Source organism: Macrotis lagotis, chromosome 8 (genome assembly GCF_037893015.1).
Source record: "Macrotis lagotis isolate mMagLag1 chromosome 8, bilby.v1.9.chrom.fasta, whole genome shotgun sequence".
NCBI lineage: Eukaryota > Metazoa > Chordata > Mammalia > Peramelemorphia > Peramelidae > Macrotis > Macrotis lagotis.
The window spans coordinates 112610242-112624152 of NC_133665.1; positions in this window are offsets into that span (position 1 = coordinate 112610242).

Sequence of the window (13911 nt, forward strand, 5' to 3'; positions counted from 1 at the left end):
ATAGAGCTCCAGAGGGCCCCAGGTTCAAGCCTTGCATTTGACACATACTGGTAATGTGACCTGGGGCAATTTACTTAACCTCTCAGTGTCACAGGCAACTAAGACTAAATGACAGGAAAGATGATGCTCTGCATAGGTAAAAAAGGAATATCTTACTAGAATGGAATATCTGGGATGCAAATTTTTCATTTCTTTCCACATTCATTGACCCAAAGAAAATGCTCAAATAACACCTAGAAATAGGTCTTTCCTGTTGGATATTTTACTTTACTGAAATCTAGACTTTTCATCTGTCCTTTAAATGAGTTCACTACACTAAATTTTGGTACCTCCAGGATATTGTTCACATTGACCACCACCTGAACTCATTCAACAGATTCCATTGTGGGAACTTTCAAGATCTGATTTTCTTGTTCAATAAGCATTCAAAGATAGTATCTATCTGCGATACCTATGAAAAGAAAAACAGAACATGTAGAATGAACATTAAATTAAGCTACATGTTTTGCCATGTGATACAGAAAAATGTTGTGATGAAATACTACATATATTTATGTTGAACAGCCTAAAAAGCAGGCATGAAAAGTTATTTGTTAATATGATCAAAAGCATATATTTATAACCAAGAATAAATAGATTTGCAATGGAGAAGCACTGGAAGTTTCCCCAGTCTAAACAGGGGCAAAATGATGGATGAAATGATGATGACTTAGAAAATTCAAATAGTGAGAGATAAAGCACATCAAAAGCATATTATCTCATTTCCAGAGATGTGAGAAAGCTGGTAGAAAAGATTAAAAAGGACAAACAAAGAGAAAAGAATACAGTAAGCATCAAGTCACAAAAGGAAAATAATCTGAACCAAGAAAGAATAGGGAAATTTAGAAGTAAATAGTGGAAATGAAAGTGAAAGAAAATATTTTTCACTTTTAGGTAATTTTTTTTTCTTCTGAGGAATTTGCATTCTGAATAATGAATGTGTCACTTTGTAGCTATCTCAGAGGAAGGACTGTTATAAAAGGTTTGTTGTTTGTCCTATGGCCATGAAGTTGATCTATAGCCAGCATTTTTCTGGAAAGAGTGCCACAAAATGAAAACTTTGCAGTTTTTTCATGTAAATGGAACATAGAAATGGATTTCCATAGGCCTCGAGTCATCAATGTTGCCCTTCAAATTTACTGGGAATCCATTAACCATTATGAAAATGTCAAGAAACACCAGTCTTAAAAATATGATATTCCCAAGTCTATCTGTAATTCAATATTCCTAGTTAGAATTTGTAATTGAAATGGCAGTCTTGTTTACTTTCAAATCTCTCACAGGAATTTTAGTTTTGTAATGTTGTCAGAAGAGAGATGGGAAATAGAAAAAGGTGCCAGGTGTATTTGCATGAGCATAGATGAAAAGACATCTCAAACAGTTTGCAGTAGAAACCTTTCATTTATATGTGATTCCCAGTGGGCCTTATTGGTTACAAATTATTTTTTCTTTTGATAATGATTTGTTTGGGAATAAGCTTTTTGAGGGAAGGCATGGCTTCTGTCTAATTCATTATTGTATTCTCCTGCCACAGAAGCTAGTACATGTAGTGCCCATCCAGTGCTTATCACTCACACTCAATATATATATATATATATATATATATATATATATATATATATACATATATATGTATATATATATATGTTGATTAGATTATTTTGTTTAAAATATTTTTTAAAAAATTTTTATGCTTCATTGGTGCCTTTTTTTACATCATTCTATATAGGAAGACCTTCCCTCTCCTACCTCTTTAATATTATATCCTCTAATATAAATGAAGAATAATTCAGGAAATTTTCCTGATATGGTATCAGTAATATTTGTCCCCAGTAGCCCACTCGTTATCTACCATTAGGACTAAAGTATATTTAAATATCCATTCTCAAGAATTTTGTTTTCTTCTTTTTTTCTCTAGAACTTCCAATGATTTCTCTTTTGTTTTTGTTTTCCCTTTTTGCTCTGACTTTATTGATAGTACACAATGCAGAACCCTATGCTTTCCCCATTATTACAGGGGGTCCTTGGAGCAAGAATTATTATGGACATAAGATCCCCAGAATTGAGAAATAGGTTATGATGGTTGACTCCACATCAATGGAATTCCTTTGACTAGAGATAAAGATCCATGGCTTTATTCTATGAGGATCATATACACCATGAGATCTTCCAGGTATTGCTATATTAATACTCATTGTCATTGCCAAACAATGGGTTTGAAAAAAATCATTAAAGACGATGCCAGTGCCAACTTTAAAGTTATGAAAGAAATCATTTTGCCTTTATATTAATAACATTAAATTGGAATCCAAGGTTTTCCCCCTTTATTTTCTCATTTAAGACCTAGTCCCTGTAAAAAGTCAGTCTGAAGAATACAACTGATCACTGATATTGCCTTTATCATTAAGGAACATGCTCTTCAGTATTGAGTGGGACCCCATCAACTAGGGGACTTTACTTTGGTTTAGAATATAAATAGAAACCAATCTGGGCAAATTCTTACCCTGAGGAATTAAGCCTCCAACCTTGTACTCCTCCATGAGAGTTTAGAGTGATCCAATTCATGAAGAAGCAAATCAGAGCTGTCTGGATGATCACTGTTCAGGAATTTTTCTGCCCAGTTTGCTAGAGACAGCTGAATCTTATGATGAAGCCATGTTCGCAGCAGAAGGAGCTGAAGACTCCTAATCTGTCAACTCAATAAATGTACACTGATCAGAGCTGATTTTCACTTGTCATTGAGTGATATTCCCTTATTCAAAGGTATTTTGAAGCATTTGGGGCCTTCATGGGTTTCTCTTTAGTTACCAAGATAAGCCATCGACCATCAATTTATTCATTGCTAGCTGTACTAAATTATTAAATTATTTTAATTATTAATGGTTAAAAATTACTATTATTATTATTAAATTTAATTATTGAAAAAACTGTCTCTCAGAGTTTTTTATTCATTATAAGTAAAAGACTGGGTGTCTCTGTTTCTCTCACAGGATATAACCTGGTCTTCTGTTTAGCTCAGAATGCTCTTCAAGGACCTATCTGATGCTTGTTTTCACTACTTTTTTGAAATCATAATATTTAGCAGATTTCTCCAGGTGACAGATAAGATCCATACAGAGACAATGGGAATAGGGACATAGAAAGCCATGTCTGTGAACTTCCCATTCAGTTAAGGCATGACCTTGCCCAGAGACTTAGCAACACCAGTGGAAGGAGAATGATATTTTTGACAATGCCACATCCCTCAAACCATAACTTGCCAGAAAAATTAAATACTCTTTTCTGTATATCAATAATGGCATGAACTAAATTCATGAATCTCTCCAAAAAGCCAAAGTTATTATGAATTACATTGGGCCAGTGGAGCCAACTAGTAAATAGGAAATCTCATTTTTCATTACAAGTATAGGTACATAAACAGAAGTGACAGGGATTAAGACACATAGTTTCGCTCTTTCAATGAGTCTTAGCCTTTAACATGGTAGTCAAGACACCAATAGATTTTATTCCTTTGGCTCCAGAAATGTGCAATTTCCTATTGATGGAATCATGTTCCTGAAAGATAATAATGGCTTTTCCATGGATTACTAGCTTTCCATTCTCAGTTTTGACAGGGTCCTTGAACTTGTCATGGGTATAATAATTTTGAAACGTATAAAACACATTGTTGATCCTAATGAAGGGGTCATCAATAGCCACAATATCCATTCCTGTCTGAGGTGAATGCCACCCTGGTCATCAGGTGCCCATGATGGCCAAATCAATTGACTCTGTCCTTCAACATCTTGTCTCAAGGATAGTAATTTACATTGTTACAGTCTTCATGTATACTATTCTTTTGGTTCTATGTATTTTGTTCTGCATTGGTTCATGCAAAATTTCCCATTTTTCTCTGAATTCTATACATTCATCATATCTGGCTGCACTAAGGACTTATTTCCTTGGTGGTTTGAGTACTTGATTTCCCAGAATATTTCATCATATTCATGTAATATAGAAATATAACCAAATGATTAATTGATGAATATCTGCTTTTATTAAAATTTATAGAATTACAGAATTTGTGATTTGAGACTTCAATAGAGTAGAATCTAATCCAAATTATGTCTGAAAAAAATCTCTATTATAACATGTTGGATAATCCTCATAAAATATTCTACATGTCAATGAAGTATTACCATGAATATTTTGCTATATGTTGAATCTTTTCTCTATCATTGATCTCTTTGGATTATATCCCTTATAGTGGGATTGCTAGATCAACTGATATGTGCATTTTTGACTTTTTTTCTATAATTCTAAAGTGATTTTTTCAGACAGTCATGGATGATCCAGATAGGATGATTATCAGGGAAGAAAATTACACTTTCTCACAAAATATTTTAGCATCCTATTCAAAGATATTTTTTTGCAAGGCAAATGGGGTTAAGTGGCTTGCCCAAGGCCACACAGCTAGGAAATCATTAAGTGTCTGAGGCCGGATTTGAACTCAGGTACTCCTGACCCCAGGGCCGGTGCTCTATCCACTGCACCACCTAGCTGCACCATATTCAAAGATTTTGACAATTGAGTGCTATAGGTAGAAAAAAGAGAACTAGCTTAAGTCTCATGGACAAATTACTTGAATTTGAGAAGCAGTATGGCATATTAGAAAATTCACTCATTTTGAAATCAGGAAGGTGTAGTTGCAAAATCTATCTCAGAAACATTAGCTGTGTAACAACTTACCTAACCTCCCTCAGCCTGAGTTTCCTCATCTGTAAAATGAGAAAAATAATTGTCTACAGAATTTACCTTGTGGAGATGTTGTTATTAAGATCAAATGCTATCATGTGTGTAAGGTATTTACAAGTTACAAAGCATGTTATAAATATCAGTCAACATAATCATCATTATTGGCCTCAGTGAATCTTAGTTTATCTAGCTATTAAAGTTAGGATAGAAATAAATCTCTTTAGATTCTCTTTTCAATAGAAATTCAACAAATATTGTTAAATAACCACTGTATTTCAGGTACTATATGTAATTATTAGATCATTATTAAATTTAAAAATGATGCAGCAATGATAAGTTTTGTATATATAATTCTTTTATTGATATTAATAATGTTTTAGGATAGAATCTACAACATATTATCAAACTGCATGAATAATTTAGTAACTTTTCTTGAAAATTTTAAGAGAATGGTGGAACCTATTCAAAAATCCTATGAGTAATTGTATTAATATTCTTGTCCCCCATTCCTTCAGTCATGAATTTTTTCAACTTTTAACAATGCAGTCAGATTTATGTATTTTACATTACTCTGTTATCAGAGATTTTGAATAGCTTTTTTTTAGGTTTTTTTGGCAAGGCAAATAGGGTTAAGTGGCTTGCCCAAGGCCACACAGCTAGGTAATTAAGTGTCTGAGACAGGATTTGAACCCAGGTACTCTTGACTCCAGGGCCAGTGCTTTATCCACTGTGCCAGCTAGCTGCCCCTTGAATAGCTTTTCATTTGGTTCTTCAAAGTATCATAGTTTCACATATTTAGAACCAGAGAGGAACTTAGAGGTTATCTAGTTCAAATATTTCATTTTATAGACAAGGAATGTGAGGAGTAAAGAGCCCAGACTACTGATTTACCTAAAATAACAAAAGTAGGAAATGGAGGAACGCATATTGGTAGGACATTCTGAAAAATTCTGTTAAAATACAGTCAGAATTTAGTTGTAGTTAGAATTTGTATTTCTTTTGAAAATTTATTCATATGTATACTATTACTATATAGTCTACCTCCCAGGGTGATGATGAAAATCAAATGAGATAATAAAAGTTTTCAATTGCTTAGTAAAATATTTTATAATCAATCCATCCATTTGTCCATCTGCCTGTCCACCCATCCATTCATTCATCTAACCTTAATAGCCATCATCCTTTGAAGAAATCCCTGTGGAGACACATTGGGACAACTGTTTCTGGAGTTATTTGAACCCATTCTTCCTTATCTACATCTACATAAGACCCCCAAAAATCATTGAAATACTAAATTATTGAAATATCAGGAATGGATAGGATCTTAGTAGAAATTACATTGATAAAAATGCATTGCTATATACTTCAACATTTTATTCAAAGAGCCACCAGACCCTCTTGTTTGATTTGTAACTGATATTCTTACATGTGCTGTTTTGCTTTTCTATTTAAATCTCTGTTGCTTATCATAATGCTTGACACATTTTAAACATTTAATAAATTATTTTCCATCCATCTCTTCATCCATTAACTCATTCTTTCATTTGCAATATTGTCTGAGACTTAGAAGACCTCAGCTCTTTTCCTTCCTGTCATTTTTTCATTATTTAATAAGGTCATTATTCCAACTTCTTCAAACAACTACAGACTCTTCTTTGATTTTTCACTGTCCCCCAAGTAGTTTAAGAAGTCTCTTGCTCTTTAGAGTACCTTACCAACCTTAACCCATTCTGTTTCATTAATTTTGATAATATTAATTAATTAGAATTTTAGACTAATGGCATGCTCTAAAGAGGAAGCAGCTTCTTCTTTATATTAGTTTATGCTGAAATTGGTTAAGAACATGTTCATACATTTCTTTGTGATGTCCTTTTAGAAATAGGTTTTAAAAGTAAAGGATATTTCAAATATATAGTCCTGACAGTTTGTTATTCAAAACAGCATTTATTGGCAAACTATAGCCAGTAAAAAGTCATAGAATGAGAAGATGGAGTGCTATATATGAAAAACTGAAAGAAGACCAGTGTCACTGGGTTATAGAGTATGTGGAGGAAAATAAAGTGTAAGAAGAAGACAGGGAAAGTAGTGATGGGGACCACATTATGAATGTTTTTTAAAGCCCAATAGAGTTTTATAATTTGATCATAGAGGTAATGAACCTCTAGAGTTTATGAATAAAGAAGTGTTATGGTCAGAACCATGCTTTAATAATACCACTTTGGCAGCAGAGTGTACAATGGGCTAGAGTGGGAAGAGACTCAAGGCAAAGACACATAAAATCACAGGCTATTGAAACAGTTCATGTATGAAGTGATGAGGGTCTTCCCAAGGGTGGTGTCTCTGTCTGAATGGAAAAAAAATGACATATGGGAGAGATTTTGTGAAGTCAGAAATAACAGAACTAGATTGGATATGGGGTAAGTCAAGGATGCACCAAGATTTTGAGTCTAAGAGTCTAGGGGAATAATAGTACCCTTGAGAGTAGTGAGGAAGTTTGCAAGAAGGGAGGATCTTTTTGGGAAAAATAATAAATTCTGTTTCATGTTCCAAGCTCTTCCATTCCAGTCTTCATATACCTTACTCTCTACCTCATGACCTTTGATCCAGAGACATGGCCCTCCTTTTTATTCTGTAAGCAAGATAATCCATCTTTTGGCTCCAGGCATTTCCTCTGACTGTCCCTCATGGCTGGAGTGATCTCTCTCTCTCTTCAAGTTCACCCACTTACTTCCCTGACTTCCTATAATTCCCAATTAAAATTCCACTTTTCTTTACAGGAGACCTTGGCCCATCCTTCTTGATACCAGTGCCTTTCTTTTGTTATTTTCTATTTCTCTTTCACATTAGGTTGGAAGAACTTTGAGGGTAGGAACTATGATCTGCCTCTTATTATATCTCCAACTCAACACAATGACTGATGTATACTTATTGCATATTTTTGATTGATTGATTGAAAGAGGTTATAATGAGATAAACAGATTGAAAAATAACCTATACACAAATGACAATTGTAACCTTGATAGTTGATAAGATGGAAACGTATGAAAGTGTGGAGAGAAGAGAAGAGCGCCCAGGCCAGGAATGTGCTTGATTTAACTCAAACATCCTTAAAAAAATTGCTATTTAGTATAAGTATTCATTTAAGGACATCAACAAATGCTATAAATCAGGGATTGATTTATTCTTTTGTTAATTGTCTAGATTTGAGAAAATGACTTAAAAGTGATTTGGGTGTATATTTTTCTCACTGGTGAACTGGTTATTAAATATTGAGCACCCTTGGTTTGGTGGACATACTTGGGAAGTGGGTGTGACCCGGAGGAAGATACAGCCAAGAGATAGAGAAGAAATCAGATATGTTCCTTTGATTCCAAATTTCATGCTCTTTTTGATAATTTTGCTACTTCACAATTTTAATATGAGGCAACAGTGGTATGTAGAAATCAACCTGTTGGTCATAGATATTCAACATTATTATTCCTAATGCTTTAGAGGTAATTAAAAGAAGATATATTTTAGAAATTACAGTAAGAAACATGTTTCAGGATAGGTTAGTATTCATTTCAGTTGTAGAAAATTGCAGACCTGAGAGCCAACAATTTAGATAGATGTATGAGCATTCTGCTTGCTATTATCGTGACTGAAACCATTTGACACTTTTAAATGGATGGCAAATGCTCTCAAAAGGAATATTCTGCTGAAGAGCATAGGAGTGGCTTTAGAGGATACTGCTTCATTAGAGCTAAATTAGAGTCTGTAAAGTGTTTTTCCATCCTTAGATGAGACATACAATGTAAGCACAAAACAAGGGCAGAGGTGAGTTATTTTTAATGTTTAAAACTGGCAGAATAAGCATAATTGTATACACTGGCATGGAAGTGTTGAAATTATAATACCCTTTAAACCTACAATGGAAAGACATTGCTCCCAATTGGGATCATCCCCCCACCTATAAGAGAAATCTTCCTGTCCTCACTAAAGATGATGACCCTTTAACCTGACGAGGATCAACGACTCTCCTCTGGATCAACCTTACTGAACTTAGGGACAGTATTTCTGAATTTTTGCATACTTGAGGACTAATTGTAGATCCTATGTACAATCCTGGAAAATCTGTGCATGATGTCTGGCTACTGTCTAAAATTGATGATGGTGGTGATGATGATGATGATGATAATGCTAAATCAAATGTGTATATGCTTTAAAGTTTGCAAAATGCTTTACATCTATTGTTTCATTAATAATATTCATAACAACCCTGGGAGGTTGTGCTATATTATTCACATTTTATAGGTGAGATTAACTAATATAGAGTCACATCCTTGTAAGAACCTGAGGTATAATTGGAACTCAGATTTCATTGACTCTTTGCACAGTGCTTTTTCCATTATGCCACCCAGGTGACTTTCTAGACAGATATTTGTCTGGAAATGTATTTGACCCCTACAGGGTTTCCCAAATATCTTAGTGTAGTTTTCATCTTTAATAGCTTAAGACCCACACTTTTGGAACACCTTGTTTTAGTGTATGCAGAAATGACACATCTCTGGAAGCACCAGCAGTTCAGGTGACCCATCTCATGACTTGTCCAATGACCACTGAGTTGTTTAATCAGTTATCTGAAAAAATTATAGGACTGTCATTGCAAAACATGAACAGGACTGCATTAATATGAGAAAGAAAAGTTATGAGAGAGTCAGACAGAAACACAGAGTCATAAAGAGTTGGAAAGAGAGAGAAAGAGGAGAAAGGGAAGGAAAGGGAAAAGAGAGAGAGAGAGAGAGAGAGATTGAGTAGAAGACATAAATTAGCTGAGCTGAACCTTTAAATGGTATAGACTAGTTTTGACAAGACAAAAAAATGTCAAAAGACTTGAGGGATTGAGTGGGTGAGAGTCACGTTTTCATTTTTCTCCTGGACTAGTTTAACTCATGGGACAAATTCACTCCATGTGTTGTTCCCAAAGAATCTAGTCTCACTTTGCCTCACTGCAAAAGCACCCAGGGGAAGGAGGTGCAGATTGAATTCTCTTTTCCAATTGCCTTCTAACTACTTCCACTAGATTTCAACTCAGTCGACCAGCCCACATGCTCCTAACAAGAAAGCAGTGTTGTGCCAAGAAAAGAACATTGTGTTTGCAATCAGAAGGCCTATGTATAAAAGCTCTCTGGCTCTGGCTCTTCCTAAGTATGCATGGCTAACATAAGATTAAGAATTTCAATTTAGGAAGAAATTTTTGGAATCATCTAGACTTCTCCTCTCACTTTAAAGATGAGGACATTTAAGTCTTGAGTTTTTAGTGAGTGGGCCAAAGTCTCATGAGTTAAGTGGCAGAGTTAAAATTCAAATTTGGGATTTCTGACTCCATGTGCTCTTAAGGTTAAATAGGTAAGGTGGGACTAAATTTTGAGGGCATTTTTATGTCAAACAGAAGAGTTTAAATTTGTATATCAGAAAAGGTTCTGTTTTTTCTTCAGTAATAATTTTTCAATAATAAATTCAGTAATAAATTTTTTTCTTCAGTAATAATTTTTTTCTCACAGTAATAAAACTTACTCCATTTTCTCAGAGGCTGGTTATAACTGTCAAATATGATTTTGAACATGCAAATGTTTGTTTATCAATTTCCCAGGACCAATCTACCAGTCTACTTTCTGGTCTTTACCAAACCATGCTACAGTATCCATATCCTCTCCCTGATCTTCTCCAACTTTTGCCTTCCTATGTATTTTTAAGTTCATCCAATAAAATGTATACCTTATTGAGGGTAGAGGGTGTCTTGCTTGCTTATTTTTATAGTTCAGACCCAACATAATGCCTGAGAAATTGTAAGCACATAATAAATGAGTTTTCATTCATTAATTTGCTGAATCTGTGTTTGTCTTCTAGTTTTTGAAATTCAGAGTGATATGGTCCATGGACAAGTCACAAATCTAAAATTATTTTTTTATTTTTAATAACCTATTTCAAAGTGCCCAAAATGACTACTGGTTTTAGCTGAACAAAAATATTAGGATGCATTCTTATCTTCTGTAGAATTACCAAAAAGCATGTACTCTGGTAGTAGACGCAATAATGATTTGTCAGTCAGTCAGTAAATATTTGTTAAATGCCTAATATGTGCCAGCTCCAATGTCAAGTGATGGAAATAATCATGAAAAAAGCACAGATAACTTTTGCCCTTAAGGTGCTTATAATCTAATAAGGAAAGACAATAAAAAAGAGAATTTGGAAAGAAAGCTGGAGGGATGAAGGTTGCTAACCAGGGACATGGTGGAAAATTAGAGAAGTTCTAGGGTAGTGCAGCCAGGTGAGAAGTGAGATTTCTGAGCTAAGCTTCTTCCTTAAAAAGAAGGGTTTGGAGTTCATTGTCCCATCCTCCAATCAGAGGACCATGGAAGAGAGATGAGTTTGAGTACCAAGGTTGCTGAGATCTTGGAGGATGAAGTTATTCCAATAATGAGCTTCCTGGGCATGGTGGTAAAGTCAGAGAAATACCAAAGTTCTGACTTTGATTTCTTTTACTAGACAAACATTGTGAGAGTTTTTCAATCCATATAATTTGGAGTTTATGAAAATTTGGCATAGTAATATTTATTAAAACCATGATTCTGATATTTCTGTGGATCACTTATTTTTAGGCAATTGAAGGAAAATTTTGTTTCTGATGATACTCTTGTGCCAGTAAAAATATATTTGTTAAATTCCCAAATATACTAGGGAGTTTTATATGCAATCACATATTTGACTTTCTCTTAGTTTACAAAGGCTCTAGCAACCTCCTTGTTTAAAATTCTAATCCTTTAATCCTGTCTTTCTAGTCCTATTAGATGCTTATACTTAGCAACTTGTAAATATATTGCAGAGTTTTTACTAGTTCCTCACAAAATCTCCATCAGCCAGAAATTATGTTTTTTTCTACAAAGAACTTTTCTGGAGTAATTTCTGGCAACAATTACTATCATGAATCTTTCCACTTCTGTAAACAATTGGCCATGACTCAGTAATTTGTATAATATTTCTTTATCATCTTGTTCATTGAGTTCATATGAATGTTGCCCATGGAGTATATTTTGGTTTCACTCTTATAATATTATCTCTTTCATAGATTTCACCAAGACACAAACTAAAATTATGTGTTTTCAAAAAGTCCATTCACATTGGACTTTGTTACCTGTTATTATTGTTATGTGCCATCTGTTCCAGAAATATTTCAGTAAATTTTCAACCTGTTTATCATGTGATCTGAAACTGTAAGTTTTTATTCACATTTTGAATGAGAAGGTAGTAGTCTTTCTATAGTTGTCTTGGGATGATGGGGTCTATATGCTGTATAGGTTTTTGTTTGAATGCTTTCTAAATCTTTTGCATTCTACCATCATTAACAATATCATCATCGTTATCTCTTCTTGGTAAAAAAAATGCTTATATAGCTGTCGGTGATTTATAAAATACTCTGTGAATATTTTTTCATTTGATACATTTTCCAAAATACATATTAAAAATGTACATTAGTATTCACATTTTGGTCATGTGGTTATGCACAGCCATATTATTACTGGGAAGGATAAGATTAGTAGATCAATAGCATTTATGAGTTCTGAGATTTATCTAATAGGATATACCTGGTATCCACATAAAATCCAGAATAACATGATATGCTACCAAGCATGGTGGATGACTAGGGAATGGGTAAAACACCCCAGAATAGAAACACAGAGCCTAACAGTATTGGAATCAGGATCGTGAATGGTCAAGACATTTCCAGTTTGCATAAGAGAGGAATACTCAATCAAAAGAAGACTCATATTTGAGGGTATTGTGTTAACATATTCACCTTTTTATCTTTATTTTTAAGATGCCAGTATTGTTCTTGAAATATAGTCCTAGATTTTTCCTTGATAAATTATTGGTTTTTGTCTAGAGAAGACCAAGGTAGTTGCAAACATAACTGAAATAGTTGTATTCTAATAGGGGGATAGGATACAACGGTTCCCTTAGAATCTCAATATCATCAGAGATCATAATATTTAAGAAGGGATCTGGGAGTACTTCTTTTGTTATGTTTTGATGATATTAAGAGAATTTTTTCTTTTAAAGAAAGAATTTCCTCTTTTTAAAGGGAGGGAAAAAGAAATACGCTAAGGCAAAATATAGAGGGGGAGAATTTCCAGTACAAACAAGGAAGAAGGGGATGGGACAATGTGTGATGTTTGAGTCAAGTTCAACTAATTTTTAAGCTCGAATACCCTTGTCAAGTCTCAAGACTTCTGTCATTCAGTCATTTTCAGTTGTGTCTGAATCTCTGTGACTCCATTTGAGGTTTTCTTGGCAAAGATAGTGAAGTAATTTGCTATTTCCCTCTCTAGCTCAGTTCACAGATGAAGTAGTGTTAAGTGACTTGTCCTGGGTTACATTCCCAGGGTTACTACAACTAGTAAGAGTCTGAGACTCAAAAATGATAAGTTTTTCTGACTTCAGGTCAGGAGCATTATCCACTGATAGACCAAGAATTAGTGATAATTGGGGCAGCTAGGTGGTGCAGTGGATAGAGCACTGGCCCTAGAGTCACGAGTACCTGGGTTCAAATCTGGCCTCAGATGCTTAATAATGACCTAGCTGTGTGGCCTTGGGCAAGCCACTTAACCCCATTGCCTTGCAAAAACCTAAAAAAAAGAATTAGTGATAATCAAGACACTCTGATCACAAAAGGATTATCATAAAGCAGCATTTAAAAATAAAGGGTAAGAAATTGCGATTGAAATCTGCACAAAGAAAAGGAAATAGAAGCACAGAAGCAAAGGTAGATTTATTATTATTATTGTTATTTTTAAATTTATTTATTTTATACTATTACAATAATCTCGTTGTGAAAGTAATCATAGCCCCCCCCCCAAAGATGAGAAAACTCAAGAATAGTGAGAGAGAAATAAATGTACTTCAGTCTGTGTTCAGATTCCAATAGCTTTGTCTGGGATGATAAGTTCATAAGTTCACCAAAGAAGCTGCTTCAGTATTTTTCCCACAGTTGCTATCACTAGCTATATTTCCCTCCACCCTATTTCTTCCCACTATCATTTTTTCTATTCTCTCTCTCCTTTCATCCTGTCCCTGCTCAGAGGTGTGGTGTATCTTGAG